This window comes from Augochlora pura, chromosome 2 (genome assembly GCF_028453695.1).
Source record: "Augochlora pura isolate Apur16 chromosome 2, APUR_v2.2.1, whole genome shotgun sequence".
NCBI lineage: Eukaryota > Metazoa > Arthropoda > Insecta > Hymenoptera > Halictidae > Augochlora > Augochlora pura.
The window spans coordinates 19,535,332-19,549,577 of NC_135773.1; the positions used below are offsets into that span (position 1 = coordinate 19,535,332).

Genomic DNA, 14,246 nt, shown 5'->3' on the forward strand with positions numbered 1-14,246 from the left:
TCTCTTGGTTTCTTGGGGTCGACGTACCTTAGATCGATCTTCCGAGGGAGAACCGAGCTTCGCCAGGCGAGGTCGACGCGCACCGCAGACCCCTCCTCTGCCAACCAAACTTTCTTTCCTTGTTCCTCCTTCGGGTAACGTGGTGGGAAAACGCGGTTACCGTGCCTTTATGGCCGGCACCTTCGCGATCTTCACCGGATCTTCAACGTCGTGAGATGAGTAACTGCGAGAGGGGAAATCAGGCTGACACCTTGACGCCAAGAGAGCAGCTTCGTTGCATCTGTCGTTTCGTTTCTTTTTTCGCTGTCAAACTGCAGCATACCAAATGAAATGATAGGACGTTTGATAGATTCAACTATTTTGTCTGATATGTTTTAGTTTTTAGGAATTATTAGTCCATATTTAACCCTTTAGTGGATTATGGTAGACGCGACATCCCCACGTTACTTTAAACAAGTATATTAATAGAATTATTTAAAGATTCTTTACTAATCTGGAAATGTTCAATATTTACTGAGTCTGGCATGTAATAAATTCATGAAGTAATGACTAACGGCCTCACTAAAATGTTAAGTGATAGAACATTGTAAAATTTATGAATAGATAAATTGTAAAAATGTATAAATTTATACCGATTTCGTGAAACAATAATTAAAGCTTTTAGGTACCATAATTGAAATAAGCATTTGTTAATAAATTTATGTAAATTTATGTAACAGGGTATGTAGTTGTAGGAAAAGACTGAAACGCAAGCTGAGCTTGGTTAAATTAAATATTATAATAAGATTTAAATAAATTAAGTGCTGCCTTAAAGATTTCATTACAAAACACTTTAGACTTGTTTTACGCAACATTGTCAACATCTTTTGTTTTAATAAGCTCAAATTAATAATAAACAGCATCTTTTCAACACGTTTCGTATAATTTTCTAAAACGCAACGTTCGCTAATTTTTACTGACAGCTAAACGAGGGATTAAAATCCAGATCTACACACAAACTCGAGACTTAATAATTCCCAGCTCGCTCGAGACTTTGAAGTTCACGCGTAACGAGCACGGAGGTTTTACCAAATGTACTCCTCGCTCCTCGGAAATTGTGCAAACTTTTCGAATATATCAAACAACCTGTCATTTCTCGCGACACGAACCAGCACTAATTCTCTTCCCGTGAAACTTTCACGGTCTCAGGGATCCGCCGGCGTTTTTTTCTCTACCGCCTTTTACCGCCCCACATTTTCTTCTTTGTTCTCCGTTTTCCTTTTTTTTTCTTTTTTCTTTTCTCCAAACGGGGAGCAAAGTTTCGGGGATTGAATCCGCCGACGCGTGCAGAAATCGATGACGTCAAACGCAAAGGACAGCGCGGAACGTAAAACCGCGACACGCTGATTCCGAACGATGCAAATTCCGGCGACCTAATTCCCGCGATTTTCTCTGACCCTATACCCGCCGTGTATGTGGGTCACCGTTCCATTTAAACCAGCCATTACATCGCCGACACCCGGCGTTATACTACGCCCGTGACGGGTCACGCGTTTTTGTCCGTTCTCCATCCTTTTTGTCATCGGCATATCAAAGGGTCGAGTTAGAGAGAAAAAATCATTAACAATGTAGGAGCTAATTTTCAGGAATTTTTCTGAAATTCTATTAGGTATGGTAGAGCGTCTCGAATGTCCAAAATCAGGATATTTGCTTTTTTATTGGTCAGATATGCTATGCGTGAAAATTAATCTCAGGCATTCTATATACGACCCTATTTGTTCTACCAATCGTTAGAGATTCAATCTGACCATTTTGTTAGTAGATAATTGTTTTACTGGTCCAAGGTAATTGCTTCCTACGTCAGTTCAGATAATCAAGTTTCTATTAGGTTGGTGCATATAAAATGTCGGATGTTTAAGTAAATATATACAACTGTATATCTTTTTTCAAAAGCTGTTGATTTAATCCAAATATGCCCTATTTGCTTTACTACGCCTTTTTCAACGAGATTTAAATACGGAAATGCCTGTCTTAAACAAATTCTGATCTTTAGAATTAACCCTTTGCAGTCGGAGCCATTTCAACCGCAAATCAAAAGTATTCTTTTAGACTCGCAGTGTATCCATTTTATATAACTTGGAACATTTTATACATTATGGAATTAAATTTTGTGACTTGTACAACAGTTAACATAACTTTGACAATTTTTTGAATACGGGTAAATTTGATAAAAATTATTTTGAAACGTGGCATAATAATTTTTAGCGGCGTCTTAGAGTCGCCAGTCGACCGCAAAGGGTTAATAGGCTCTGATATGGAATATTTCAGACTTTAAACATTTAGGACAGTTTTTACGGACTAAATAGTATATAAATGAAGAAAGTCTGAAATATTCCATATTAGAGCCTATTAACCCTTTGCGGTCGACTGGCGAATTTTATGAAATATAGATCTTTCGCCAACCGACTTTCACTATTTTAAACATTTAGGATAGTTTTTACGGACTAAATAGTATATAAATGAAGAAAATAGTGAAAGTCGGTTGGCGAAAGATCTATATTTCATAAAATTGTATATTTTACTTCATTTAATTTCGCAATTGTTTTGTACGACGTACGCGTAGTTTTTATGGTCTAACGAGTATGTAAATGGAGACGGTCTGAAAAATTCCATACTATAGTTTATCGATACGAAAAATCAGAATATCTTGAAGACAGACATCTACGAATTAAACTTGCGTTGGGAGAAGTGTATTGAAACAAATGGGGCACATTCTGATTAAATCAACATAAATCTTCGATGAATCACAGAAGCCGGAGGCTAGACTGATCTCTCGCATGTACCAACGCGGTGGTTGTCGGCGCGAAATCATAAGCTTCCAGCGCACATAGTTGCGTTACCTTTAATAAATCAGATTGCCGGCCGGCTCAACAGTGCCGTTCTCGCGGCGATAATAAACACGAGTTTTATCGAACTTTCGAACTGGAAGCACCGCCGCGCGCGCGCGCACGCGCACCCCTCCGGTATCGTTAATGTCGAACGGCCCGAATGCATTCCGGACACGCGCGTGAACCGCGAGCACGCTCGACTACGGGCGATGCATATCTAATGACCTCCAGCCGTACGAAAAAAAAGAAGGAAAGGAGAATTATTAAAAAGCGTGCGCGACGCCAAACGGATCGATTTATCGTGCAACGACCCTGCGCCGGGCTGGAAAATCAAAGAACAGAGCCTCGCGACTCGCGGCGGGAGAACACAAGCTCCGCGCGTTTCGCGACCCATTTTACTTATTCTTGGAAGCTTGTTATCGTGTCGCGAGAAACACGCTCACCGAAGAGCTTTCCGAGAAATCACTTTTACGACTACTTTCGCGACAAGGACGAATGCCGAAACGGCGGATTTTTATTGACTGCCTCGTAGCAAATCGTCATTTCCGTGCATGATGGTTACCATGGAAGTATTTCTGGCTGATACTTTCGACATATCAAAGGTAACCGTCACCGTGCCAAATTTTAGATTGCACGAAATCTCAGAGTTGAATAAAATTTCATTTAATATTATTAACCCTTTGCACTCGAGTGGTGACTCTAAGGCACCACTAAAATTATTCTATTTCATGCCAAAATAATTTTTGCAACAATAAGGTTTAGATTTAAAAAATTGTCAAGTGGTAAAACTGTTGGTAGGAGTCACAAGAATAAATTTTCTATGCATAAAAATTTATTTTGTTAAATAGAATGGCAATACCACGAGCCAGAAAAATTATTTCAAATTTACAGTTTATTTTTAAAATGGCTCCGAGTGCAAAGGGTTAACAGGTTGAGCGCCGACAATGGACCGCTAAAATCGCCACGTAGTTAAAGCAATTTAATTAATTAAAGCGAAACTACAAAGTTAATATTTATCATAGAGGATGGCATTAGAACTCTTTAAATTTAATTTTAAATTTAAATTTAATTTGTTCAAATATATTATAATAAAAGTGAATATTCAAGATTGATCAGAAATTAGTGTCAGCCATATTTGACTGACGCCCAACGTGTTAAATAAATATCCATTCCAAGAAAGACTGATCTAAAATAATTTATTTAACAATTTATTGGAATAAGATTTCATTTGTATAACAATTCATCTAAATAAGCAGTTATTTGTTATTCGGGTAAGAATTTATTTGTACAGGAATTAATTTAATTAATTGTATAATGTGGAGTTTCCCTCATAACTTATTGATTAATTTTCTCTACGTCAATGTTTAAAGGTAACATTTTCTTCAACTGTTACAAGGGAGAATCTGTTATCTTTTAGGTTTGCCACTGATATATAATTAAATAATCTTTCTTCTAGTGTAAAGAAAGAATCCCTATTAACAATACATATGTATATACTTCTAAAATTACTTAAAAAAAAACGATTAACAATAATTCGTACTATTATTCGAATAATATTATAATCTATGTTCAAATGACTTATAAAGTAAATGTTTATAAATAATAGTAATCCGAATAAAATATTCAGCCGAAAAGAATGTATACAAATAATTATTTTAGATAGATATTTATTCGAAATAAATTGAAATAATGATCAACTCTGCGAGTTCTGTATATCAGCAAGAGTCTCGACGCCTCGTTAATGAGCTTGCTATCTGAACGTCTCGGCTTATAACGCAAGCAACGTGTTTATTACCTTCGAACTTTAGTTCACCTGTTATGACTTGTTGATACCTTACGAAGATTATACGGTGTTATAATTGTTTGCGCCAAAGAAATGATACTGTAAATTTAGCTTTTGAGTTATGTGTTAATAAATCATTTCACGATAGAATCTGTCCCAAGCTTTCGCACTAAGAAACTGTGTTGAACGTTTTATCTGATCTAGAATATTTTTCGTTACGTTTGATCTTTGTCTTTTAGCACGTGAAATCGGATAAGTGGGGTGACCCGTCCACTGGATAAACATTTAAGCTGCATTTAATTATCTGGATGATCTAATCCTAACAGTAATTAAACACAGTTTTTGCTTTATTTCAAGTCTACTATAAACTTACTAATAAAATATACTTTAAACAATCAGTGAATGAACACTTAATAAAAATCGATAAATTTAGTACTATATGAATTTTAATTTGGAAAGGAGTTACATGTGAACATTATTTTTTTCATATAACACATAAAAGAGATCAGTTTTATTAACCCTTTGCACTCCGTTGTCCTCTCTCGGGGACATCGTAATTATAGTATATGACTAAACATTAAAGTTGATTAGCGATTTGCAACTATTTCTCGATGTCTACAAATTCATATAAATCGAATATTATTATAATAATATTATATATACATATATAACGTATACTATATAATAATATAAATGTTCATAAGCGCTGGTAAGTAACATCCATGATGGCGCGGAGTGCAAAGGGTTAAATGTAATGTGATAAATGTAACAAAGTTAACTTTGATGTTAAGATCAAATCAATCATCTTAAGATGATTTTGAGGGTAAAAATTCCAAGATAACTGAAGGACAGGAGAATAATATTATAAATATTCCGTAAAGGATAGCTTTTAACCCCTTAACCTACAAATACGAGCATAGCCCGTCGTAAATGATTGGGTCAAATATGAATATTATATATAATAAATATTTAATATTATTACATATAATATATAATATATATAATAATAATATTGATATATGAATATTAGTGGCGGCGCCCTTTTAAAGTTATAAATATTTGTGGAATATTTGATAAGTAATTATAATACGTGATGTAATAATTATGGTAGATACAAGTACTACAAAAAGTCTATTTCCAATTATGTAATATTTACGATTGGCCCGATCATCGTACGGAACAAGTCGTGCGAATGGCTCGAAGGCTGCGGGAGCTTGTACACGTCTTCGGCCCGAAATTTTCGCACCTAAATCGTAGTTTAACACGTTCGTCGCCGCGTCATCCATATCTGGGTGACATTAATTTCTGACCAACATTGAAAATTTATTTTTATTGCAATATATTCGAGCAAAATGAATTCGACTATGATTTTTCGAATGCGAAAGCGTTCTAATGTCATCCCCTATGATAAATGTGAACTTTTTAGTTTTATTTTAATTAATTAAATTGCTTTAATTATGTGGGGATTTTAGTGTGTAATTGTCGGCGACGAACGTGTTAAGGGATCCAGGGTTGACCATTGCACAAGCGATAAACTGCCAATCTCCCCTAACCGGTCCCTTCGAATTGTCCCGCGATATTCCAGCGGCGGCGACTAAAAGAAATAAATAAAAAGTCGCGTCGTCGTCGTCTGAAAGCGTGGACGTTGCCGCGGGATCGCCCTAGGGAGTCCCGTCGGGTGTAGGTTACAGGGTGTTGCGTGTTCTGGTTTCGAAACGATTAGCCTTCGATTAACCCTCGAAGCGGAACCCGATCTCGGGGGTGCGATTCGTATCGTCCATCGACACACTTATGTTCGCGGATCGAACGCGTAAGGACGGAGGAAGAGGAACGAGAGGGAGCGAAGGAGAACGCCGAAGAGGTCGGAGGGGTGGTTTAAAGTTTAAACGAAGCCCCTCTTAAGACGAGATCCTATTAACGATCGCGTAAACCCTATCTCGCGGCGGTTCTTCTTACACCGGGCCGGAGTAACCCTGTCGTGAAAACAACCGGCAGTCCCTTGTCCGAGTTAATGGACGCCGACGAGCTGCCAAAACCATTCTTCGCTGACGACGCACCGCCATGATTGCGAGCAGCGTGAGGGATCGACAATCCGGCTGCACAATATTCCGGATGAACGATTTTAGTACATTCATCGGTTGATTTACGGTGATACAGGGGTTTAGATTGTACACCGATTTGTGACTCGTAATCGATGTTACTTGTGGGCACCGTCGCTCGCCGAAATATTCGGACGCCATTTGAAATGGAGTAACGTTTCTAAAATTGGACCGAACGACCTGAACGTTTCTCGCGATGTTGAAAGATTAGTTTACCGGATAATGTATAAACGAATGTTCGGAATAATTGTAATTGGTTGAAATGAGAAAAATAATTGTTGTTTCAATTTTCTGATCGGAATTTCGTATCATTTGGGGCACGAATATTAAAATATTTCTAATTTATATCTACCATATAGGATTTTTTAGTTAAAGAAATTGTTTCTGTTTTAATAGAAACGACATAAAAATTTTCTTTTCGGCATCCATCAAATTTAGTGTGAAAGTGAGACGTTACATAGACAGAGTACTTAGAGTACGCATAAAGAATGATGCCATTAATATTTTGCAGCGCCATGCTTCCTATGCTGTCGATTTACTGAAAGACGTACTTGTATAACAAATTATTGGAGTATCGTGGTTGTGTTACCTAAAACAGACCAATGTTGCACAGAGGTTATTTTGATTTTCTCCACTCATTTTGTAGAACTATTTTCATTTCAATGAATTGAATTGTAACGCTGTCGCGTTACGAGGCACCGTCGATATATTGCAACTTGATTTGACAACTTGCGACAAGTAGTGGAACCGAAAGGGACTTTTGTCCAGCTCGATTGGCAATCCGTCAGATTCGAGAATTCAGGATTGGAATTCTTGCAGGAGACTCGTACTTGAAACGATACTGCGATCCTCGTGGTCATCGATCCTGAAAGGAATTCGTGTTTATTAATGATTCCGTTCCCCCTTTTTGCTGGTATTCGCGGCGGTGAGCAAACGGAATTCGCGAAAAAGAGGGACAAACGAAAGAACAGGAACAGGACAGCGAAATAGCGCTATCTCGCGTGACCTAAATTGAATACGCCTCTCGCAACGCGAACCTTGTTACGAACTACCCTGTGCAAACAACCGAACCGAGAGGAACAATGGGAGACGGACTGTAATAAAACGTTGACCCCGTGCCTCTTGTGTAATGTGGTCCGTTTTAGCAAAATGGTGGTCGAGTCTCAGGAGAGCCGAGCACTAAACCTCTGGCGTGTTTGACCGAACAGTGTGACGAGACTATTACGAACGTTCAAATGTCTTTGATGCTTACGGATCGGATATCCTGCCGGTTCGATTCGAAAGGGGACGGTTCTTGAACAATTCCATCGAAACCATGATGGAGATTCGTCTGTAATAACACACGAATGAGACACTCGTAAGGTGCAATCGTCTGTTGTAGCCTCTGGCAACAAAAATATGTGATTTAAATAATTAATGCAATCGTTGAAACAATTATTCAGGTATTTATTGAAAACGAAAACTAGTGTTGCATTTACGTGAAATAAATATAAAATGGTATTAATAATTTTTTATTTTGGTAATAATAATTTTTTATTTTATTTTTATACTTGAATGATGCTTTACTACCTGGCAACTTATCAAAAACTGTATCGCTATTGTTAATGAAGATATTTTATATGTGGATAAATCAATAATTATGATGATAAACGTTCGATTGGTTGGAACAAATATTCTTTGCCATGGATGTCACTTGTACTTAAATAACTATGTACCATGTGACTACCGTTAATATTAGAACACTTTTCAAGACACAATAACTTTTTTCGAACTGAACGAAACGACTTGACTTTTTGTTAAACGATAGCTACTATAGTCTACTTTAGACTATTAGATCGTAACGAGAATGCTTTTTCCAGATTTCGTTTCATTCACTTTGAAAAAAAAATTCGTTCCTAGATTATGATAACAGAAAAATTCAATTTAATTCCAATTTAGATGTAATTAATAATATTCAGGTTTAGTAGATCTTGTATGGAATCTTCGTCACTCGCCTCGTAACTCTGACTCGTTGTTATAGTTCCAGGGGTTAACCCCTAGCACTACCGCTCCTTTCATGCTGTGACGATTAGCACTTACTCGTACTTAATAATTTTCCTAATAGGACCAGACAACTTTTGTTTTCTGTATTGTCTTTATTTACGTTTATTCTATACTTTGATAACAGAAGAATTTATTTTTACTTCCATGTAGAAGAAATTAATAATATTCATATTTAGTAGAGCTTACATTAACCCTTTGCACTCGAATAGTGACTCTAAGGCACCACTAAAATTGTTCCATTACGTTCCAAAATCATTTTTACAACAATAAGGTTTAGATTTGAAGAAATAGTTACAAGAAACAATTTCATGCGTATAAAATACATTTTGTTATATAAAATGGAAATAGCATGAGCCAGGAAAATTATTTCACATTCACAGTCGAAATGGCTTCGAGTGCAAAGGGTTAAATCTTCACGAGTCTGACTCGTTGTTATAGTACAAGGGGTTAATACGAACTCTATGTACAGCAACGGCTACAATAGTTGCCTACCCCCACCACGATTGCTCCACGCTAGTTACTACAGACTGCCCACAATAAACGGACAAATATTTCGACCGTGGGCGTATATCTCAGGTTTCATCTTTCCCAAAAACATAGGGATGCTCAATAGTTTCAGTGAACCGTTGCCAAACGCCAGCACAAAATTCGCAATTTATTCTACCACTCCTCTGACCATCCCTCACGGCATCGTCGAATTGCCTCCGATTACTTTTTTTGTGCATTTAATCCGGCCCTCGTAGAGCCGTAAAATTAATTTCGAATCATTGTTGGATAATAAGAAATATGGTATGTGCAGACATATTTTGCAAAATATAGGATAAACTGTTTTTAATATTTTTGGTTTTATAAAATATTAAAATAAATTAGAAGACCCTTAGTTATTATAGACTCTCAGTTATAAGTTAAGGACTCTTCATTTATTATTTCATTTGTTATTGTTCTATATTATATTATATTTTCATTTATTATTTCATTTATTATTTCATTTATTATTATTCTATATTATATTATATTTTCATTGATTATTTTTATTTCAAGGATTATTCTTCGATGTACAGTGACAACATACAAAAGATTCATTTTACCTTTTTAATGTAAAATTTTTTTTTTTACAAACTTTAATAAAAGAAGACTTGAGAATTATCTCAAATCATCTATCAAAAATTCCATATATTCTATGTATTTACTTTGTGTAGATGATCTAAAATTGTGTTAGTCTGGATTTTATGAAACTAAAGTTGTTGAAAATACCAGAATAAGTAGTAGTTTTAGTCTCTCGAGAAAGAACATTCGAATGCAAAGGTGTTAATTGTGGGAAACAAGATCGCCAAATAACGATCGTTACAGTCTAGACCACCGAGGGCTAAATAATTACTCGAAGCTCGACAAACGTAGGATGTCGCAGGAAATACATGGAAAACTGCTTGAACCTGTAACACGTTTATCGAGCCACCTCGTGGTTTTCTGAGAGTCCGTCGTAGGGCAAGCGCGCGATTGTATTGGGGTGGGGTGGAAGGATGGCGACAGGATCGCATAAATCCAGAGATTTGAGCCGTGCATGGCATCAATTGGCCTAGTGCGGGGGAAGTAGGGTAGCGGTGAACGGGGGAATTCGGCCATGGCTTCTCGTGGGGTGATTTCGTTATGGGGGATAACTGACGTCACCGAGTTGCGCGCGTAGAGGGGGCGCCGTTCGACCTCCGCACCATCGCCGGCGCTGCCTCGGCGACGCTGCTTCCTCGTCCGCGAAATCAGGTCGATCCGCGTTATCGAACGCCTCCGCTTCCGGTGGAAGGTCGCCCCCTCCGAATATCGCGCCGCCTTTGCCTCGCGCTGCCATGTTGCGCTCTGCAAACCCTCGTTAACGCGATGGCTTACGAGCCGTTGAAATAATAATAATAACCGCTATTGCGCGTCGCTCCGGCAGAGATAAGAGCAAATGTTCGTTTTGATACTAGCTCTGCCGGCTTTGCCGCCGAATGGGACGGATCGCGGCTGACATACGGGGAATACGATCGATTCACGTTAACTTCCAATCTCGGTTACTGAATTATTACGTGCACGTGTGAATTCTTTACGACTTTGGAAGAATTTCATGAAATCGTAACGAGAACCGCTCGATACAAACACGAGCTGATTTCGACAGGAGGTTTTACGTTTTCGAACACATCGAAAACGCATTGATGATTTCAAGACGTGTTTTATGACGAATCGGGGAACATGGCTGAAAAAATATGGTTACAAGAAGCACGAATTTGAAGTATTTTATATGTCTGACTTCAAAATACAAATTCTTGCAAAAGTTGATTTTTTTACTCTCAAAATTAACAATATTTCTTAAATGTAGGGAACAATTCTGACTTTTTAAATATATTTTTAGTATCTTGAATATTAATTGTGAAAATGTACATATACTGGAATAAAGTACAGTATTATCTTTAAAATCACAACTCCCTAAAACACATACCGTGCGTAATTAGTTTCTCTTCGTACCTAGTTTGATCGAGGAATTAAAAGAATTCTAACACTGGGTCTAACTGTACGAATATACAATTCGTAGTATGCCGTCGTACTAAATTATTAACCCTTTGCACTCGAGTGGTGATTCTAAGGCACCACAAAAATTATTCTATTTCATTCCAAAATAATTTTTGCAACAATAAGGTTTAGATTTAAAAAATTGTCAAGTGGTAAAACTGTTGGTAGGAGTCACAAGAATAAATTTTCTATGCATAAAAATTTATTTTGTTAAATAGAATGGAAATGCCACGAGCCAGAAAAATTATTTCAAATTTACAGTTTATTTTTAAAATGGCTCCGAGTGCAAAGGGTTAACCCTCAAAAACATTCGCTATCTATACTTTTACGTAACTGGCTGCAAAGGAAAATTTCTATACGATTCAAAAGCTGCAAATATTTGTGCAGCCTTTATATTTGGACATAATTGTTTTAGGTAAAATAAAGGATTTATACATCTTCGAGCAAAACGAAATACAATCTAATATCTATTACGTACCCGAATTTATAATTTATTTATTTACGCGAATGACAAAGCAACAATAGTTTCGCAGTCGTGAATACAAACATTACGCGTTAAGCAGAAACGTAACCGGCGTAAGCCCTGGAGGGTTAACAACGAACAAGATCGTTGTCCATAAGGGAGTTGCAGATATATCGTTGAAAGCTTGCGCAGTCGAATTAGTTCATTATCCTCGATCCGCAAATTACAAACGGCATCAAAGGTGGGACCGGATTATCCTGACAATTTCGTGGTGGAAGATCGCGCGGGTCGAGCGCGAACTTCAGACCAGTTTCAGAGCTGCAAAGTATCCGCACTGTACACATCGTGGCCTTTACACGCGTGCTCGTGGAGCCCCGCGGCGTCGTCATTAACGATACCTAACGAGCTGAACCGAGAGATTTTCGCGAGAGCACGGTCTCGCGCGAAATTCAGACGCAGAGGAGAGGCGGCACGGCAAAAATATCACGAGAAGCGAAATGAAAGGGAAGGAAAGCCGCGCAAGGAGCGGATTAAAATGAAAGATCCGACCGATGCAAATAACAGAGCGCGTACGATAAAATGGCAGAAAGTACGTGGACAGAAAGATTGTAAAATGGTGGCCGGCCGTGGTAAATTGAAGGCGCTGCCTCGCCGGTGGATGGTTTTCGGAGAGTTAAAGGAAAGGTATTATAAAAGATGCGGCGTAAAAAGCCGGAGAAGATAGGGCAGCTAGGCAGGAAGGAAATATCCCAAGCGTAGCGTAAAGACGGCGAGGGAACGGGTAGGAGAGAAAAGCTTTCCCAAGTCGCGACTCCGAAAGAAACACGTACCAGGATCGAACTTCCGCAGAAATATTGACTTTGCCGCGGCCCGAAAGGTTTCGTGCACTGTTCCGCGGATACAACGCGCCTGGAAAGCTCCTTTACAGCCGTCGTAATCGTCTTTCACTCCGAAAACGGCCGATTTTCTTCGTTCCCGTCGCCGCCGCCGCGTGCTGCCCGCAATCTTATTCCACCTCGTACCATTCTATCCGGCAAACGGAACGCGTTTATGCGGTCTAACACGATTCGGCGGAGACAGTTTCCAGGCAACGTTAGATTTCCTTATAATGAAAATTCACGAATATAAGTTCGTTCTTCTATATTATAAAGTAAGCAGACTCCTGTTAACTCTGGAACTAGCAAATAGGTTAAAACTATTTCTGATATTTTTCTTTGATAATCATTAACCCGTTAACATTTTTACTGTCACGAAACGTGTATCTATTTGTAACTTAATTGTTAAGCTTATTTGTTGCACATTCTTCATTCGATTGGGGTTAATAGAGTCTAAGAGTAGACGCGAGGCATCATAATTTTTTCGTTTCAATTTGATTCGATAAAATAATTTAATCGTATGACATTTTTGAAATTGTTGCTGTGGTAGATGAAGTGTTCGAAGAGAGGAATTTTTATTTCGAAAAGTGATCTTGTAGATGTTTTAGAAACAGTACGATAAGAATTTTATAAAAATGAACTATTTCATAACTATTTTACTGTTGACCGAAATGCGAAAGTACAATTTGTAGTAATAATAAACATGATTAATATCTACTACACTTATAATATCAAATTAGGTTATCTTTACATAATAGAATGTTTCATAAATATCAAACATTAACGAATGTGGCTGTCGACTGTTCGACATAAGGGTTAAATACTTAAAGAGTTAACCCTGAAGTGGAATTGTTTTTCCTCAAACTGCAAAATAACAATATTCGAATGTATAGAGGATGCATCGGAATTCGTAGCTCAACTGAGCCAGGGCTGATTTTACGTTAAAAAATAAGAAGAAAATTAGGTATAACATTTTTTTATCCAGGGTTCTATTTTCAAGAAAATCGTCTTTAAAGTTTGTTCATATTTTTAAAGGATTTCGTTGTTGTCTATTCTTTTACCACAGTTGCCTTCGTCCGAGGAAGTGATTACAAACATTGCCAATGATGGAAACCTTCCGTTTATTAAATAGTTCGCACCAATTAACCCTTTTAATTCGAAGCCATTTCCCCTGCAAATATAAAATAATTTTTCTAGCTTCTAGTATTTCCATTTTATATAACACAGTCAATGCTATGCACATGGAATTGAGTATCGTGACTCATATAACAAATACGCTTTCAACAATTTTTTAAATCTAAACTTTGGCGATATCTATAAAAACAATTTTGGAATGTGTTACAACAATTTTAATGGCGCCGCAGAGTCGCTATTCGAGTTGGTTAATGTTGCAATTATCCCCTTGGTTTGCTGGTTTACTGTAACAGTAGAACATTACATTAATTCCCCTTATTCGGTTGCGCGAAAAATTGCTCGTTCTTGTTTCTATGTAAATAGAAACAAGAAATGCAAAATTAAAATTTTCAAAGGATAAAACAGAAAAATCCCACAAACAACACGTTCATCCCAGGTTTT

The 14,246-nt window shown here is 37.5% G+C and overlaps 1 protein-coding gene across 10 annotated transcripts in view; it reads left to right on the forward strand.

Moving 5' to 3' along the window:
- Brp (ELKS/RAB6-interacting/CAST family member bruchpilot) overlaps nt 1-14,246 on the forward strand; it is a 118,891-nt gene that overhangs the window by 40,198 nt on the left and 64,447 nt on the right. The window lies entirely within an intron of this gene.